General features: G+C 45.9%; 1 long non-coding RNA gene across 9 annotated transcripts; it reads right to left on the bottom strand.

The window, feature by feature from the left end:
- Window positions 1–1,385: 1,385 nt before the first annotated feature.
- LOC125506391 (uncharacterized) lies at window positions 1,386–5,912 on the bottom strand. 9 transcript variants are annotated; one of them, XR_015601182.1, is made up of 8 exons: window positions 5,277–5,912; window positions 5,109–5,179; window positions 4,768–4,837; window positions 4,340–4,450; window positions 4,006–4,104; window positions 3,546–3,856; window positions 2,862–2,938; window positions 1,386–1,845 (listed from the first exon to the last, which is right to left on the bottom strand). It is a non-coding gene; the product is annotated as an uncharacterized LOC125506391 (long non-coding RNA). The 9 variants fall into 9 exon arrangements; XR_007282659.2 differs by having other exon boundaries at window positions 4,340–4,425; window positions 5,277–5,911; XR_007282652.2 differs by lacking the exon at window positions 4,768–4,837 and having other exon boundaries at window positions 4,340–4,425; window positions 5,277–5,358; window positions 5,453–5,908.
- Window positions 5,913–20,157: the final 14,245 nt, after the last annotated feature.

Consider the following 20,157-nt stretch of genomic DNA (forward strand, 5'->3'; position numbering starts at 1 on the left):
CTCTTCCATCACTACGAACATGGATATCCTTGGTCTGATGAAGAATAGGCGCTATATTTCTGCTCTGAACCAGCAAATCAATTCAATATGAAATTATCCAGGGCAAAACATGACTGTATCAAATTGTCCAGTGCAAAACATGACAGATGCTAAGCGGAAGAGACATGTTTAAACCGAAAATACAAGGTGGAGTATATGTTTACTAGCTGCTTGATATTTGTGCAGACAGAGATGTTTGCACGTTGCTATTTGGCAAACACACAAAGTGACCACAATTTTGGTTGAACTACACAAGAAAATAGTACAGTCACTGCATGCAGTGCTATTTGAAAATAGACACAGAAAGATTGGATAGTCACTTCATGAACTGCAGAAAAGTAGTATTGTACTATTTATTGGCCAACACTAGGTGCTTCATTGCTTTGGTGTTATTATACAACTAGTGGACCCGTTGCGCCAAATGGCGCAGAGACCTGCTAATTCCATGTTGGCGATGAAAAGAAATTCATGGTTTAGTTGATTTTGTTAGGTGAAAACACATATGGCAACAAATTTAATCTCTCGTAGTTGGAGAAAACAGGGGCTTGTAGCATAGTTTTATTTGAAACAAAATCTATGTGACAAATCTAATCCCCTTTAGTATGAAACAACTATCTTTTGTTGTCTATATTGAGATGTATATACATATTCTAATTTGGTAGCACAAAGTCCCATTCAAAAGCATGCCGCTGAAAATACATGTATCTTTTTGAATACATGTGTGCATTGTAAAAAACATGTATTAGTTGTTTTAGTTGTGAGAATGCACATACGGTAACAAATTTAACCCCCTTAATAAAAAAAATTAGGTTTGTTGTCTACAATAAGTTGTATATGCACATTTTACTTTGGTAGCGTAGAGTCTCATTCAAAACCACATCATGTTGAAAATATATGTATTTTTCAATAATCTCCTGTTTGAGCAATTACGCACGGTAAGAATTTAGACCCTTCTATATAAAAAAGTACATATCTTCTTTGCCTAAGATATGTATACTAAACGCCATGTATAAAACCAGTTAAGGAGGAGAGTGGTGTTTTGGCTCCTAGGTGTAGATACGTCTATTATGAAATATATGTATAAAAACACATTTCAAAAGAGTAGTGTTTCTATCAACTTTGTTTCTGTGTTTGAAAAAGAGTATTCATGTGTCTCTTAGACACATGTATATTTCAAAGCAGTCATATGGCAGCCAGTTCGGCCATGAATCAAGCGACTTATTTATCCCTTCTTCCTCAACACCTATTTATCGCTTCTTCCTTGGCAGCTTCATTCAGTCAAAGACAAAAGTCTTCAGTAGTACTTCCATCATCTCAATAATTGGGATAGATATCATCCACTACAATGAAGAACAATAGTAACATTTCTCTATACCTTGAACAATAATAAATCATTTACAGTACATTTGGCCAAGCAACCAATTAGTAGAAGAACAATGACATTTCTCTATTTCTTGAATTCCACATATGGGAGTATGGATGGCTTCACTCGTAACAATACATATGCCTTTTGTTTATTTGCCTGGCAAAATCATCAGATGAATCAATCAAATAGGAGGAGCTGGGCAATATATTTCAAACCAAAACAAAGAATTGATCCTAACTACATGAAGTGCAGTAGCTTTAAAGCCTCCAAATTATTTTGCTGCTACTCCACCAGGAACGTGCAGGGCTTCAAGAACCAAAAGACGCCACTCGAGCTCTCTTCGGCCTCATAAGCCCTGTTGTTGTTTATATCCTTAACCCAAAAGGTTGCCTCTTAGCATCTCTATTGTTCTCCCGATCCTTGTTAGGTGTCGGCTTATCCTGAAGAAAAGGCAATTGATATAGTATTATCATTAAATAAATCCACAGTTAACATATGGATCGTGGGGAATGGCGAGATGCCATATTGTGGTTCGCAACACGAATAGAAGACCACTAATTTAATGCCACTAATTTACAGAAGGGCAAAAATGCCTGAACACCCTTAAGAAAGGCCATGATGATGAGGTGAGAACAGGCAGGCTAGTCATCCAAGTGAAACTTAAAATGGAACAAAAAAAATTGCCATAATGGTGTTGCTTGGAAAATTCACAGTACAATGCAGAATGGAATTAGTGTGACGTGTTGATGCCACTAAAAAAACACCCTTAAGAAACACAATCAATTGAACCTTGAACAGAAGTAGGCCTAGAGCTAGAAAACAATACATCATATTACTAAGCAAAAGCAAATAGAAATATCAAATTGAGAGGTAGAACTATTTGAAAACAAAAATTTAGGCCAAGTAAAACAGAAATATCAGTGATTTTCTCGACATCACTTAAGTAGAGCAAACAAAAGATAAGTCTGAACATTGCTTTTATTTAGCCACAGCATAGCACAAGCTTACTTAATATCCTAGGCATAAGCACGACTAGCAGCAACATATGAGCATTTGACAAATGCAAGATAGCACAAGCAATTTTAAACTTTGCACAACTTCATGAATATACTTAATATCCTGGCAGCACCATATCCATGCTACTTGAGGAAGTAAATAATCAAATGGCAATCACACAGGAGTTGTAGGGTTTTATCGTTCCCGCTTTACAATCCGAACAAAACTATATACTATATAGTTGATCTGCAAGTAATTACATGATACGACAATGGCTTCGACAAATATCCATCTTTTATGGCATAAACACATATATATTGATTACAGTCAGTAATGAGAAGTGATGGTAGCTCACTCTATAACATCATCCACACCAGGAAAATATGGTAAAGCAGTCAGATCCCACGACAAATATGATATGAAAATCATGGAAAGAGAACTATCTAGAGAACAAACTTACATGTAAAGATGTGTTATGGCCTATGAAAATGGAGTGGTGTGATGTCACATTATTTGGCTATTGCTGTAGAAAAGCTGCTGCAACAACAAAAGAAAAACTAAAAAATTGTGCTTATACGCAGTATAATGCCTGGTCATCAATATTTTGCATCAAATCTCAGCAAATGCTCTAAATACATATATCAGGAACTTCTTCTAATACTCTAGTAACATAATCTAAATTAGCTGATGTGGAATCCTTCAAAACTAATCGGCTGACATAAAACCGGTGAAATCAATAACACAACAGAATAATAATTAAATGCTTAGTTTTACTTAAAGGTATTTTATTTACATATCTAAAGCCATCGGCGCCTGACATTATCAAATTATAATAATCAGTATGCCACACTACACATCTATTTAACTTGCAATAAAACTTCAACAAACATATCAACCAACGGTAACTGCTGTATGCCATGTAGAGAAAATTGCACTCTGGCAGAGCAACGACATGCTAGAAGCTGACAAAAGTATTACAGATTGACAATAAATAATAGACAGCTCCATCAGTAGCCACCGTTGTTGGGACTATCAAATTATAAAATTCCATATCTATCAGAAAACTGAGAAAGCTTGAGGGGCTCTTAAATACGAAGAAACGGCATGTGCAGAGGGGCCATACATACTGATTAAGAAAACTCACTTTTTAGCAACCAGACTCCCTTCATTCAACGATGAAGAGGTGGGGGCATGGCCATGGGATTTGGGCTCAGGAGCAGTAGGGCTAGAGAAACCATACACATCATAACGATGATGTACTTCGACAACCATGCATAGAGCAACACATCCTCGGCGCCCTTCTCTTTGCCACCGCCAAACAGGAGCCGGTGGTGAGGCGCCGGCCGGCTGGCGTCACCTCTTCCACTCCGCCGCAAATCTGTTAGCAATGCCTGACCTCCGCCCACCCTCGTATCCCCTCTCCTCTGCAACGACTCGCTCTGTCCTCGATCTCAACTAATACATCAGGAAATATAAAGAATTAGTCCCTAAGCATCAACTGTACTGATGCAGTAGGCACAGCTTCATATTATGGATCTTAAGTTCATCATACTTTGTTTGAAAAAACATCAGAATTTCATCAAAGGAAACAGTTTAAACTTAACTGTATTTGCTAGTCTCAAATTAAATTATCTCTGTGGGATTGACAAAAATTTGTCACCATTGAAACCAACGTATGGCTGCAAATGTTAATATCCTGGAATCTGCACTGCATCCAGTTAGTTTCTCAATGGTATATATTTTGGAAAACTGAAACGACATGTGCATATTAGGTGAAACTTGCAGGATTATGTGCTAACTATATCTATTTTCCATGACCTATAGGGTTATGATTTCCTTTTTGGTAGATCAATAATGGTTATCCAGTAGTGCTAATACAGAAGAAAGGTTTAAACGAACAATATTCAGACAAAGCAACACGGGGAGGTGATTGCTTACATATAAAACACGGGGAGGTGCTCGCTTGCTTCACCTCACCTGAACGGCCCCATCGAAGGAAAAAAAAGGAAAACAGGCGCACGAGCCTGCATTGTAACATAGGAGAGCAAGCTTGAGGCATAGAGAAGAAAAGCAGAATTATATTAGATATTTGTGTCAAACCTCCCAGCCATAAAAAAATGTCAGACGGAAAGCACTACTAATCATACATGTACCCAAAGAAAGAGTTGGGTCTGTATTCAATGAAAAGAACTGAGCATTTTGTTATAATATAAGAAGAAAGATATTAGCATGTTTACAATAAGAAAGTAGAACATGTAGTCACGTCACATGGGAAAACTATGAAGTCGGTTTCTAGAAAAGATTGCGATATAGAACGTCATTGCGACAACCTTGCTCATATGTTTCTAATAGTACAGAGTATGTACCTGAAACCTATTTCCTTTGATCATGAACTTTCTCTCCAATGATGTGCTCCCGTACAGACGAACCCTTAAGCTAAAGTAAGTGCATGCAATTAAAATGTAACCTCTTGAGTTACAAAAGAATCTACATTTGAATAACCCAGTGGTTATATTCTACTTAAACAGGGTGCATGATAAATGAACCCTTAAGCTAAAGTAAGTGTATGCATGATAATTTTGTAAGAATCACTGTGAGAGAGCACTGAACAATTATATTAGCAAATTGGGTGGCGTCTCTGAACTACAACAATGTACAAACAAGCGACAACCAACGAAGGAAGCGGATGCTAACAAAAATGACAAACCTAGCGCATCAGGACCAATCCTCTCCCGTCCTCGAGCCCCATGCCATACTTCTTCGAGCCCCACCTCCGCGCTGGCAGAAATGACAAACCAACAAAGGAGTAAAACTCAGCAGCAGGAATAAAAACTGAAGAAAAAGTATGACACAAGCATTTCATCAAATAGCTTACAGACAAGTATGGGAAGAGCCATTCCACCTCAGGGTTGAAGGCAAGAACTCCTGGAAAGCGGAATGCAGAAGAGATCACAAACCTGCACATGAACATATCGAAGGTAGCAAGGCTAAATACTGTGAGGAACATAATGCTCAAGAGGAGGGGGAGCAGGTAAGGAACCAGAACTTAACTGTGACGAACGCATGCAGCAGAGTAGCGCCGCAGAGGATGGTGTCGAGGGGGTCCGTTCCTCAGCGTGGAACCAGCCCGGTCAACTCATCGCATCTAGTCGCGGCCGCTGCTCCCGTTCACACCGCTGCCGTTGACGGCAAGGAGGAAGAGGCTGGCGGAGGCGAAGCAGGGCGGGTCCAGCAACGAGGGAGGAGGCCGTTGGCGCAGAAGAGAGAGAGAGGAGGATGCGGGCGGAGGAGGCGGAGCCCAGGCAAGGTGGAGGAGGACGGGGGAAGGGGCGCACGGCTCGAAGTACTCCACGGCTCGAACTTCATCCTTTCTGCGCGCACGTTCTCAGCGGGCAGAAAGCCCGGAAGAAAGGGAGAAGACGCCGACGCTATCTCTCCCCTCTCTCTCTCTCTCCAGTATCTGACGCCGAAGCCAGAAAGAAATCAACCCCGCACACCGACATGTGGGGCGAAAAGCCAACGCAGCCTACCCGTCATAGTGCGCGGGGCAGATGTGTATGCGCACGGAGGGGTGGGTACGCATCGTGGGCGCCAGGTTTGGCCAACTGCTCCGCGCCCGCTGTGCGTGGGACGTGCGTCCTGTCAGTCCATCGTCTCTCTCTGTACCAATGCCTGACGTCTTCGCGCACACAAAACAATCCACAGCAGGATACCGACGGGTGGGACCAGAGAGAATGCAGGCCCACCTGCAACACTCAACCAACCACACGAGCTAGCAGCGAACGCAGAGAAGAGCGACGCGCGCGAGGCGTGCACGTGGCGCGGGAGGAGAGGCGCGCGAACACCCAGAAGCATTTGACCCAGCCTATAGGCACTCACCATGAGCCGCCCACAGGTCATTCAGCCCTGCGTTTTCACCAGCCGGTCAAAACGGGACGTGAAGCAGCCAGTGAAGATCCGACGCGAGGCAGCACGCCGATGACCGAGTTGACCTGCATCGAACGGCGAACGAGCAATGAAATCGGGGGAGCTCTGGATGGCCGAGTTGCCCAGCCTCATTATTTGTTTAAATGGGCATCATTTTGCCTAAGTTAAAATTCGTATTTTGAAAATAGTCTCGTCGTGTGATCGAAAGAAAACCAAATCATATTACAGTAGATGTTCCTCCATCATGTGTGGTTCATTCTCATGGTTCCAGCTATTAGTGAAACCATTTACATTTGCAAGAGGAATTGTAGACTTCACAAACAAATTTGTCTTTCAGTCTGTACTGAATGTTGGCCAAAAGAAGCATCCATATTAGTAGGAAGAACAAATTTTTTTTCTAGATCTTTGCTTTTGGAGCTACATATTTATATATGATCTGTGAATCATTGAGATGCATTAACATGTTGATCTTATGTATGGGAATCGTACTAGTTGGTTTTGAATTTGGGCTACTAATGTGAACATATTACAATGCTAGGTCTGTGAGTCTCATGTGAACATTTTGAATGGATCGGCTCTTACTGCTGTGCATAGTATGATCCTTATTTCTATGTTCTCAGTGTTTACAAGTTACTAACAGTTTCTTATTTCTGTTTGCTCAGTGTTTACAAATTACTGATCGATCACTAGCTAGCTTACTAATGCGCTCTTGGCAGTTTTAGTTCCGACGCAAGATCCGAAGTGATAGTTTTTTAAATAAAAATGCCTACCTCTGAAGAAACTGACAAACTAGTCTGAAGAAAATGCCATGTGAATCTGAAGAAACTGCCAGGAAAAACGTTCGCAAATGCCTTATCTCCCGGCGAACGTTCATCAGCTAATGCGATCGTACACGTACACCATCCGACCTACTCGATCCTACACGTACACTATCCGACCTACTCGATCCTACACGAATAAATAGCGGATCACGCACGTACTACCTCATTTCCGGTTTGTAGGGCTCAATTCAAAAAACGACCTACTCGATCCTACACGAATAAATAGTGGATCACACATGTACTACCTCATTTCCGATTTGCAGGGCTTAATTCAAAAATCTAACCAACCAAGATAGATGATGAGTGGTGGAATCATTTTGACAAGGAGGAAGTGCCTCATCTGGATGATTCGAGTGCACTCGTTTGACCGTCATGCCGGCGTGCGACCCAGCACGGACGGGACGCACCACTGACGGGATGAGACGGCACAGTCATAATTTCATTTTTTTCTAGTTTTCCACGGCAAGCTGGCGCGCTAAGCCATGCCTACTTATGCATTGAATTTCAATGACCGCGATGACCGTCGCGTTTCCCGCGACACGCTAGTTCGCCTACCTTCCGCCTATAATTACTGTTTCCCGGACTTCTCCGGTGGCACCATCACCCAAATCGCCCTATCCTCATAAGCCCCCACCGGCCCGACGTCGCTAGCCACTTATCCTCGCTCTCGCCACGTCCGCCATGCCCCCGCCCGTCCGTGATAGGCGACACCAGAGGCGGTCACCGCCGGAACTAGTGTTTGGTTTTTCACCGGAAGGCAGACGGAGGGAGAAGGCATTCTATCAGCCTTTAGATGGCAATGCGGACTATGAGGAGTTGTTGGAGCGCGACCGCCTGGCGGAGGAGCAGCGTATTGCCGATTTGCGCTGCTAGCGGGAGATGGAGCAGCAGCGCATCAACGCTCTGAGTCGCGAGCAGAGCGCTCGCAACTGGGCCGACTACGTGGAGGCCGGCGCCCGGCGAATAGCCCTGGAGGCTGTCGGGCATGCACGCGTTCGCGATGCCAATTTTTACTATCAGCTCGTCAAGTGGGTTTCCCGCTTAGAAGCTGAAGCTTCGGTGGACCACGCCGGCATGGAAAGGGCCAACACGCGTGAGCAACGCACCCTATCGCACGTCTGGCAAGTCGCCGGTGCCGGCGTTTAGCGTGTACCGCAGATGGCGACCGGCATCGTCTAGTTAGCTAAGAGTAAGTTAGTACTTGTACGCTACTAGAGTATTAGTGGGAGTAGATAGTTAACTTAGCTATGATGGTTGTCAACGCGAAAGTTCAGTACTCTATATATGGATCAGACCTGTTACTTTGCTCTGAATGTTGAAATTTCCGTTTGAACGTACGAAATGGGTTGTTATTTTTTTATATAAATGGGTTGTATTTGTCCTCCATGGGTTTAGAGGCTGACTTGTGGGCCTACGAAGTTGACGTACACAATCAGGAGATGATTGTACATGGAGAGGATGACAGCAAGGACCCGCCAAGGTCATGGCAGTACGAAAGCAAGTGCCTCCTTATTTCAAGCCAATAAAAAAATGGCTCCTCCTAATGGATTTCCGACATCTGGGTCCCATGCCATTGTAAACGTAATCAATAAATGAGAGAATTGCACAACGAGCGGCTGACACCAGGGACCCAGCGGCTCGCCCAGTTATTTTTGTTTTGGGTTAATTTGATAAATGCCACTCCAAATCTGGTGTTTCCGAGAAATGCCACTGCAATTTACAAACTTTGAAAAATGCCATTTCATGTCATTTCCAGTAGCATTTTTCGAAGTCTAGAGTGGCGTTTTTCAAAATTTGCAAATTGCAGTGGCGTTTTCCAAAGTTTGCAAAAATTGCAGTGGCATTTTTCAAAATTTGGAAATTGCAGTGGCATTTTTCAAAATTTGGAAATTGCAGTGGCATTTTTATGAATCGCCATAATTGGAGTGACATTTATCTAATTTGTTTTTTAGACGGAAGTAGGGTGTCAACTAGGCTGTGGGGGCACTCTGGCCTGTCTAGACAACCTTCTCTTTTATGTTTACCATAAACCAGCCCAGTAGTTTTTTTTCTTTCTGAAAATGGCTAGCCCAGTTTTTTGTGTTTTGCCAAGTAAGTCGTTTTGTCAGGCCTGTTGGGCTGCAAATCTTTCAAGACGAGGAGAGCTTCATTCGGCTGATCGAGAAAATGGCCTATCAGTAATGAGAAATGGGTTGTATATTTTTAAAACACATCAAACCGACAATTAGTTTTAATTCTTTTTTCATTTCGAGATTTTAAATTGCATTGATTTTTATGCATGGACAATTTGTTGGATTTTATATTGATATACATTTATTTTTAAAAATCAATTTAAATGTGACTCGAAATTTCGGGATTAAAAACAGTTCGGACCGCACCGAAATATACAAAATTTCGTATAATTTTTTAACCGTGGCCATAATATGGGCTGTAATGCTAACAAAAAGAATATGGGTTCCAAAAAACCTTAAGAATTAGCAAATGGGCTGTAAATTATTAGAATAATGGCAGATAGGCTGTATGTTGTTTTCCACAGATTCGAGGCTTTCCTAAAAAAAGGTTGACGCACAAGTAGTGACTGTTGGATGTCCATCCAACGGCCGTCGTGCTTTTTCAATCTCTGCTCTTCCTGCTCCAGTCGCTCAAACAAGCGCCGGCGGGACTGCCTGCTCCCTCCTCCCCGCAGCCGGTTGTGCTGCCGCGCAGGCCTCACCGCCCTACCGTACTCCCATCGCTGGCCTAGCCATCCCTCTACTCACCCACACCTGATGTTATTCTCCGGCGACGGCAGACGAACCAGTAAACCCTCGTACAGTCGTACTCCCCTTCACGTGGGAAACAAACTGTCGAGTCTTCCCTGACTCCGTTCCCTTTCTAGGCCTCGCCGTCGTTCACCGTCCAGGTGCTCTCGGCGCGGCTTGGTCAACGTGGTCAACGACCAACATGCATCTGAAGTGGATTGTACGTGGAGAGGCTGACAGCTGGGTCCACGGCCGCACACAAGGAAATGCCTCCTTATTACATGCAAAATAATGATTTCTCCACCTGACATCTGGGACCCACCGAAAGGGCCTTTGTATTTCGCGAAGAAAACGTTACCACCGCTGACAGCTCGGACCCACCAGCTATCTCTTCGCACGCAAGGAAGTGCCTCCTTATTACGCACAAAACAATGAATACTCCCCCTGCTAGCTGGGACCATTATAGTGGGAGGCTGACTTGTGGGCCTACTAAGTTGACGGGGACGGAGGGCTTTGTCAACTTAGTCAATATGCACGATTCTAGCTCCAGTGACCGTATGATGTCCATCCAACAGCCGTAGTGCTTCTTCAACCTCTGGTCTTCTTGCACCAGCCGCTCAAACCAGTGTCGGTCGTGCCTCATGCTCCTGCCTCCCATGGCCGGCTGCGATGCGGCGGAGGCCTCACCGCCCCTACTACTCCCACCACTGGCCAGCCCATCCCTCTACTCACCCACACCCCCTGTTATTCTATGGCGATGGCAGCCTCACACTGCAGCGAACCAGTGAACCCTCATACTCCTCTACGCATGGGCATCCACTGCCGCGTCTTCCCCAGCTCCGCTCGTCCCCTTCCTAGTCCTCGCCGTTGTCCACCGCCCTGATGCTCTCGGCGCGGCGTGGTCAACGTGGTCAAGGAACGGCTTCCATCGGACGTGGACTGTACGTGGAGAGGCTGACAGCTGAGTCCACGGCCGCAGCAAGGAAGTGCCTCCTTATTACGCGGAAAATAATGATTCCTCCACCTGACGGCAGGGACCCACCAGACACGCAACCGTATTTCATGAAAAAACGTTTCCCCCTGACTGCTGGGACCTACCAGCGACATCTTCGCACGCAAGGAAGTGCGTCCGGGCAAAAAAAAAACGATTCGCCCCCTCACTACTGGGACCCACCAGCTACATCTTCGCATGTAAGGAAGTGCCTGATAGTCGGGACCCACCTGGTCGAAGCGTACGTAGAGTTGTCATTCTGTTCATGAACGTGTACGTACATACTGGTCGTAGTAGAGGCGCGCACGTAGCATGTACACGTCCGTACAGCGGCCAGTGTGCAAGAAAGAAAATACGGCCATGTGCGTACATACGGGCAGGGTCTCGAAGACCTACTCGCGCATACGTATGGCCAGAGCTCGTGTACATGGCTGGGTCGGAACGGAGAAATAGCATCGTCGTCGTGTTCATGGGGAACCAACCGGCTGGGTCGAAACGAAATGCGTCGTCGTGTTCATCGGGAGGGCTTGGACGGAACAGCCGATAGAAACGAGGCCTGGCGTACTGCAGAACGGAGGAAATGACCTTGTGTTCGACCGGCCATGGTCGAAACGGGATCCTGTTCATTGGGAGGGGTCTGGCGTACCGCAAAACGGAGGAAACAGACCTCCTACGGTCGAAACGGGGGTCCTGTTTATCGGGAGGGGTGTGGCATACCGCAAAACGGAGGAAATAGACTTGTGTTGGAGTGCTAGGTCGAAACAGGGGTACTGTTCATCGGGAGGGGTGTGGCGTACCGCAAAACAGGACTCCACATGATACTGTTCATCTCCACTATCGACCCCCTCCAGCCTCCACGAGCTACTGTTCATTCACCGTCGACCTCCTCCAGCCTCCACCTGCGACTGTTCATCCACGGGCTCCTGTTCATCCAGCCTCCACCGCGCGCTACTCCACTGGCTACTGTTCAACCAGCCCTCTCCACACGGGCTCCTGTTCAACCACCCCTCCACGGGCTACTGTTCATCCAGCCCTCCACCATCTGTTGTTTATCTAGCCCTCCACGGGGTCGTCCTGTTCATCCAGCCCTCCACCGTCTACTGTTCATCCAGCCCTCCACGGGGTCGTCCTGTTCATCCAGCCCTCCACAGGGTCGTCCTGTTCATCCAGCCCTCCACGGGGTCCTGTTCATCCAGCCCCAACCGGCTCGATCGATCGGGGTCATGTTCATCCAGAGGCAACACCACGGGGTCCTGTTCATCCACCCACACCGGGAACTATTCATCCAAATCCCCCAGCAACGCTCACTATTCATCCAGAGGCAGCATCGATCGGCTTCAGTTAGCAGCAGTAGCGAAGGAATCGCTTGATCGGGTTCAGTTAACAGCCATCGATCGATTGCTCGGGTTCAGTAACGCGTAGCCTGCAATGCAATGCTCGGGTTTAGTAGGCGAACGCCTCGCTCGAGTTCAGTTTGAGCCCAACGCCTCGCACCCACGCGCGTGCGTGTACGAGAGAAACACGCAAACCTCCGTGCATCGCTCGGCCCCGACCACCCACCGTAACCGGGAACACCCCAATATTTTCCTCGCCCTCGCTTCTACCATGGTTTTTTCCGTCATGGACGGCCCAAAGAATGTCATGCAGCTGCGTCTCCGACCCGCCCAGGATGAAAAGTCCATTTTTCTGTCATGATTTTTTGTCATAGAAGTAGGAGCCCACCACATCTATGATGATACCGGGTTTTGTCACAATTATCGTCATAGAAGTGTCATAAGTATGACAGAAAAAAATTTCATTCGGCTCAAAATGTCACGGATGTGTCTTTTTTTGTAGTGTATATATATAATCCTCACAAGCTCAATGAAAACACGAACCACCCCCGTCTACAAAGCATAGCAAACTACAACTACCACGATTTGCAATAGACGGGAAGATAGCTCAACAACATAGCAAAATCATATAGTACTCCTATACATGCATATATTCATAGTGTGGTATAACTACATGCATAGAAAACAATAGGTAAAGGATGATCAACATGTAACTTGCCTTGGTTCTGGTTCAAAAAGTCACACTCCTAACAATAGCTCGCGTCGCACTCCGAACAATCTACACGTTTCAGACAATCAACAATTCAGTCATCGAAACTCAAATAAAGCCAAAATAAAGCCAACAGCAAAAAAACCATTTTAAAAATCCAAAAACAATAGCATAACAGCATGTAGAAAACATCTAAATTGCACTACGATCAACGCAAAAGGAAACACTTAAAATCGACAAACGCTTTGAGAGTTATGGCCTCTGGAAGGTTTAGTTCGGATTTGAACGAATTCAAATTTGAAAAAGTGCAAACATAACAAATTCTGGTACTGTGATGAAGTGCTGGTCTTTGTGGGATCATAGGAAAAAGAATTATCAAATTTGGAGTTATAGACTAAAAGTTATAGCAATTTGAAGTTAGAGTTGAAATCTGAAAATAAAACAAAAGAAAACAGAAAACTCCTGGTCTTGTAGCAACTCCTGTGCGTGTCCTGAAGCGAAGTGCCATGTGGCAGCGGATGATTGGTCAAAAAGCCCCTGCGCGTGCATGCTCACCAGAAACAGAATAAGCGGCGGCGGCGGTCGGGCGACAGTGGCGGCGGGTCTCCGGCGAAGGTGAGGCTACGGTCGGAGGCGGTGTCGAGAGGTGGAGGTGATGGTGGTGCTCAACGGCGACGAGTCGGCCTCTATTGGCGTCAGCGAGCTCGTGAACTCGGTGTGCTCCGGTGACGTCGGCGGGGTCGTTCCTCTCACTCCGCTGCGGTTTCGGCCACAAGAGCGTGTCAGGCGAGTGCGGTGTTGGGTAGAGGTTTGAGAGAGAGAGAGAGGGTTGGCCGCGGGTGTCCATACGTCGGCGCAGTCATCGGCGAAGACGGCGGCTGCTGAAGCTCCGTGGCGAGATCCAACTCACCCTAACCAGCGCGTGCGGCTACAGGAGAGATCATAAAAGTTGCGGTAGGGTTCCCTTGGGGTTTGGCTCGCGTGCGGTGTTCCTGGAGGTCACGGGGTCGAGTCGGGTTCGGCTGCGGCTGCGCACGGTGCGGCGGTGTTCGGCTCGGGGTGGAAGAACAGGGCGCGGGGTTGGTGCGGGGCCCGCTGGTCAGTGACGATGGCGGGAGGCTGCGGGGCTGGCGGCGTACCGCTTCCGTAGGTGGGCTGCGGCGGCTCGGTTGGTGGGCCGCAGCGCTAGACTGGGCCGGCGGGCTGGCTGGCTGCGGCTGGCCAGCCGGCTGGCTCTTAAAAACAAAAAGAATAACAGCAAAAAAGAGTAAAATAAAAACATAATAAAATATAAATAAAATATATATACACACAGTAAAATATATATACTACTAATATAAACTACAGGAACACTAGTTCCTCACCTAATGCAATTTTGAAAAAAATAGTTTTTATGCAATAGGTCACCCAAACAGCAATAAACAATCAAATAAATATTTTGAAGATAAAGAAAAACTACCAGAACATATCAAATAAACTTAAAATAATATTCTGCACATTATGAACATTTTTAAAAACAGGGGAGAAGTCATATTATCTCTGCTCCAATAAATTGCCTTTAGTTGCATAATGATTCGAATATTGCAGAAAACAAATAATGCATGGGAAATATGAGATGCATATGAATGATCTAATAACACCCTAATTTAGGAAATTGAGATGTTACAAAGAAATAGTTTCGAGAGAAACGGAAGCATTTCGGGGTTACTGGAAGGGTTTCGGGAAGTACCGGGAATTAATATATAGGTGGACATTGTTTCAAGGGACTTAAATGTAAATTATAAAGGACTACAATATGGAGTTCCGGGAATTTATTTATAGTCAATGTGCTAAAAAAATACATAAAGCCGTATTAGGGGAGAGATAATGGGCCTTAATAGTGAAGGCGTCCTAGGGGAGGACGAATTGGGAGGTGGAGTTGGACTCCACCTCCACCCTTGGCCGATGCAAGGGGAGGGGAAATCCTTCCAAGTCATCCACTCCTTCCCTCTCCCCTACACCTATATATACTAGAGATGTTGGCTCTTTTGAGACACAAGTTTTCTCTCTAGTTGATCTAGTACTAATTTAGACTTGATTTAGATTAGAGCTAGTTGTGGTTCTCTCTAATCCTCATAATAGGGAAGCCCCATGAGGTTCTCTTCTCCCTCTATTCTCCGGCAATGATTATCTCTAAATGACGAAGCGCTGCCGATCGAGAATCCTAAATGCGTACAATCCGTAAAGATATCGTGCTTTCGTCTTCGGTTCGAAGGATCGTTCATGAAAGGTTGAAGGGACTTCATTGATGATCTACACCAACTCTTCTTCTGCTAGTATCTGATCTAATCCACTAATGCATCTTCATAGTGTTACTCATATCACCATCGTAGGGCAAACTTTTGTGTTTTCTGCTACGTTTCCCAACACGACGTTTGCGTGCACCTTCGACCTACAAGACATGTCCTTGGTGTGATGGTCTGGCTTATTAGGGATGATAGACTACTCATATCAATAAGGAATTCCTTCTTTTCCGGGAGCCCATTCGGACAGAACTCCAAAGTTAAGCGTGCTCAGCTTGGAGTAGTGTCAGGATGGGTGACCGACCAGGAAGTTGCTCCCGGGTGCACACGAGTGAGGACAAAGTGCGCAGAAAAGACTAGTACTGATCTGTGGGGCCAGTCTAGATCCCGCCAGGAGTAACGACCACCGGCGGGTGTGTCCGGGGCGTTACAAGTTGGTATCAGAGCCGACCCTCGCGGTTACACAGATGGTTGCGGACAGGTGCGCGGTCATGTTGTTCATGACGTTTGTGACCCGTCGTGGCACCCGGCATGACACATGTACCGGACTGGATGCACAGACATATATGCCAAGAGGGAACGTTCCTGTGGCCCGACGAGGACGTCGGTTCCTCTGAGTGGGGGTGTATGTGATGGCCTGGCTTATTAGGGATGATAGACTACTTATATCAATAAGGAATTCCTTCTTTTCCGGGAGCCCATTCGGACAGAACTCCAAAGTTAAGCGTGCACAGCTTGGAGTAGTGTCAGGATGGGTGACCGACCGGAAAGTTGCTCCCGGGTGCACACGAGTGAGGACGTAGTGCGCAGAAAAGACTAGTATTGATCTGTGGGGCCAGTCTAGATCCCGCCAGGAGTAACGACCACCGGCGGGTGTGTCCGGGGCTTTACAAGTTGGTATCAGAGCCGACCCTCGCGGTTACATGCATGGTTGCGGACAGGTGCGCGGTCATGTTGTTCATGACGTTTGTGACCCGTCGTGGCACCCGACATGACACATGTGCCGGATTGGATGCACAGACGTATATGCCAAGAGGGAACGTTCCTGTGGCCCGAGGAGGACGTCGGTTCCTCTGAGTGGGGGTGTATGTGATGGCCTGGCTTATTAGGGATGATAGACTACTCATATCAATAAGGAATTCCTTCTTTTCCGGGAGCCCATTCGGACAGAACTCCAAAGTTAAGCATGCTTAGCTTGGAGTAGTGTCAGGATGGGTGACCGACCGGGAAGTTGCTCCCGGGTGCACATGAGTGAGGACAAAGTGCGCAGAAAAGACTAGTATTGATCTGTGGGGCCAGTCTAGATCCCGCCAGGAGTAACGACCATCGGTGGGTGTTTCCGGGGCGTTACACTTGGCTAGCCCTGAAGGATGGGTGTTGGACTGTTGACTGATACATGTTTATCATATCTACTTTTCCAAACACTTTTGCTCTTGTTTTGGCCTCTAATTTGAATGATTTGAGTGAAACTAATTCGGACCGACGCTGTTTCCAGCATAACTACCATGGCGTTGTTTTTATGCAGAAATAAAAGTTCTCGGAATTTGACGAAGATTTTTGGATAATTATTTTGGAATAAATAAAAAAAAATACTAGAACAAAGAAGACCATAGAGGAGCCTTAGGTGCCCCAAAAGGGCAGGTGGCGCGCCCTACCTCCTGGCTGTGTGACCCAGGCTTGTGGGCCCCTGGACATCGTCTTGATCTAATTCCAACGCTATAAATTTACATCTCTAAAGAGAAAGTTTTATTGCATTTTACGATACGGAGCCGCCACCACCTCCTGTTCTTCGTTGAGAGCCCTAATTTGGAGTTTGTATGTGGCTCCAAAAAGAGGGAATCATCATCTTGTATGATAAATAATGTGTTCCTCTTGACGAGTATGCCACCTACTTGTCTTAATAATGCAAAAAAGAGATAGTAAATGGGATGCCCAGCCCTAAATTGATTAAAAATAATAAAAATCACTCCTCCTCGGGGTATGTTGGTAGATACCCGTGAATTCGGCTAGCCATGGTTTGTGGAAAGACAAAGGTGGAGGGGGGGTGTTAAGCATGGGAACCGCTCTCACACATGTTTATGATATAAGATGATGAGATTCTTTATTGTAATATGTTGACTGAAAAGTACACATCTCAAAAGTAAATTATCTCTATTTTAACAATGAACTCTAGTACATAAGCAAATCCTTGCTTCCCTCTGCGAAGGGTCATCCTTAAACTCTATTGCTGAGTCATCACCTTCTTATGCAAGCACCAACATAGAGAGCGCTCTTGTCATTCTTAGTGTAACGTGTGTTTGGTCTAATCATTGTTGGGTGTTAGCATGAATGGATGTTTTATACCCTGAATTACAATGTTTAGTCACTCCTTGAACTTCAGAGGTGCTCTACATTTATGTTTTGAGGTTTCAGAAAAGGCTAGCGAGATACCAGTCTATCATATTGTATCATGGTGATTTTGACAAAGTGTTGATGTTTTATATACAGTATTATTGCTCACAAGTTGGTTATGTTATTTATATGAGTAGATGTAACTATTGATTTTTATCATATATATATATAGTTACTCCATGATCATTGTTGAAATCTGATCACTAGCCCTTCTCCAAGGCCGACACCACCTCCTTGCCCTTTTTCTCCATCTCGATCTGCACTAAGAACAACAAAAATTCAAAGGTTGAACAACATTCAATCCTATCGTCCAAAGCCCCTATATTTACCCACCCAAAGGCCACCTACTTACCCACTACCGCACTCAATTAACCCTCTATGTCGCTCACTATCACTCCTCTTCCACCTCTCCAGCACCATGAACCCCATCCACAACCCCTTCCCCTAGGGCATTGATTGGAGGGCTTTCTTCCTTGGGTGGTCGCTCAGTGATTGCACCAAGTTCGAGAACACCATGAAAGTGTGCTCGAAATTCACTAGTATCGAGGACATCCACAAGGAGGCAGATGTTGTGGCAAAGAAGGCGATCGCCGAGGAGTTGAAGACGCTGATCCCTGACCCAATGAAAGGCGCTATGTCAGTGGACATACTGCACTAGGCCATGGATCAAGCCGATTCCAGCGATGCCGGTCAGAGAGCAAGATGGGCCAAGTACATTGGGTATAGGGCACGTCAAGATCAGTTGTTCACCGCCGTGTCGTTGGCCATAATTGTTCTGGAGCCAGAGGAAGAAGAAGAAGCGATGGAGGTGGTGGTCAGGACGCTGGAGCCAGGCCACCGTACCATGTCAATAGTTATGTTCGACGGCGAGGATGAGGAGACGGTGCATGCTACAGTCGAGCCGGAGGGCAACTACAAGGCCAAGGGGCCTGCTGCGCCAAGCGCCTCGAGTGTAAGATTTACCCAGACTCTCCAATTCCCTTGTACTCAATCCCGATCGAACCCTCAAATCCATCGCTAGATGTGCTGATCAATCCTATAGCTATTTAATTCGATTCCCCATTCCCCTAGAACGTGGATCGAATGGGCAAATTGAATCTAAATGCGGATTGAATACGAAAATAGCAAGCGAGGAGGTGAAAATAGGGCTTACCGCCATTGCCGAAGTGTTGTGGGTGATGTTGGTGATGTAGTTGATGGATGTCGATGGTCGCATTGATGTTCTCCCATCTGTTGATCGCCTGTGTGAGAGTGGAGGGAGCGGATAGTGAACGGTGAGGGAAGGTGAGTGTAATTATGCCGATGCTTCGGGAAACAACATGGTGTCTCAAGCATGGCTCCTCATGTGCAGCCGCCGCCACCCACGTGCATCGCGCGGGTCTGGCCGTGGAAAAACCGCCGATTCGGTGGTTCCCAGCGGGCCTGGCCCCAAGGTGCTTTACGATTCGTGCTATGTAGGCCGAACAGTAAACACATGCAACCAAAGATGTCATTTTCTTCCCGCGCGGACCTGATTGGGGTATCTGCGAGCGACCAAACACGCCCTTTTTACATACACGTATGCTGCTCTCGTCTTTTCTTCTATGAGCATGATATGTCTCCCACTACACATCCTTGAAAAATGGTGTTTTGGGCAAAAACAAAATCAACACTATATACACATTACTATTCATACTTTTGGTCCTGATTATTACCCCCTCAGTCCCATAATAGTATAAAAATGATCTTATATTATGCGACAGAGGGAGTATCTTTTTGCCTGAAATCAACGGGTTTTTTCCTTAGCAAATTTTTTATGAGTCTCTACTACTTATAAAAGAGCAAACATAATCTTTTCTAAACGCACCCCATAAAACAAACACAGACCCATTACCACCGCATGATTAGGCCCACTAAACTTAATCTAACGGCCAGCCTTGATCTAACTCATTTTCTGTGTGCACTTAGCAATTTACATTGGCTGACCGTACTCCACCGTAGATGAAACTGCACGCTCGGTCAATTAGGAAAATATAATCGCAAGCCATTCTATTAGGAAACAAATCATCGGGGGCATCCTATTATATAGGAAACTAATCAGGGGTGCATCCATCCTATTAGGAAACTAAATCACGGGCATAGTATATGCAGTATTGTTGCCGCCATCGTCTTCTGCCTTCAGGCCAGGGCGCTCTTGCGTCCGAGTGCGACGACTGCATCGACGCCCAAAGCATGCTCTCCGGCAGTGTCGGCTTCAGCTCCGTGTGCATCACTCAAGCCGCCAACCGCCGTCATCCCCAGGGCAGCGTCGATCTCGGACGTGGTGCAGGAGGTGCTGTCGTCCGGCTGGGCCGTCGAGGACCTCCTGCAGTTCTCCCTGCGTACACCATCAAGGGCACCAAAGGTCTATCACGAATCAACTAGGTGAACATTTAATTTGATTTGGGGGTATTTCGGGCTTTGCGCGACTAATACTGTACCTTTGGCACTTGGTGGTTGGTCAGATTTTCTTGATCTGCAATTTCATCTACCAACCAATCCTCCTCTAATGCGTAGTAGAAACATTTTTTGGGAGAGGAAG

The sequence above is a fragment of the Triticum urartu genome, chromosome 1A (assembly GCF_056163025.1).
Source record: "Triticum urartu cultivar PI428250 chromosome 1A, HENAU_Tu73, whole genome shotgun sequence".
Lineage (NCBI taxonomy): Eukaryota > Viridiplantae > Streptophyta > Magnoliopsida > Poales > Poaceae > Triticum > Triticum urartu.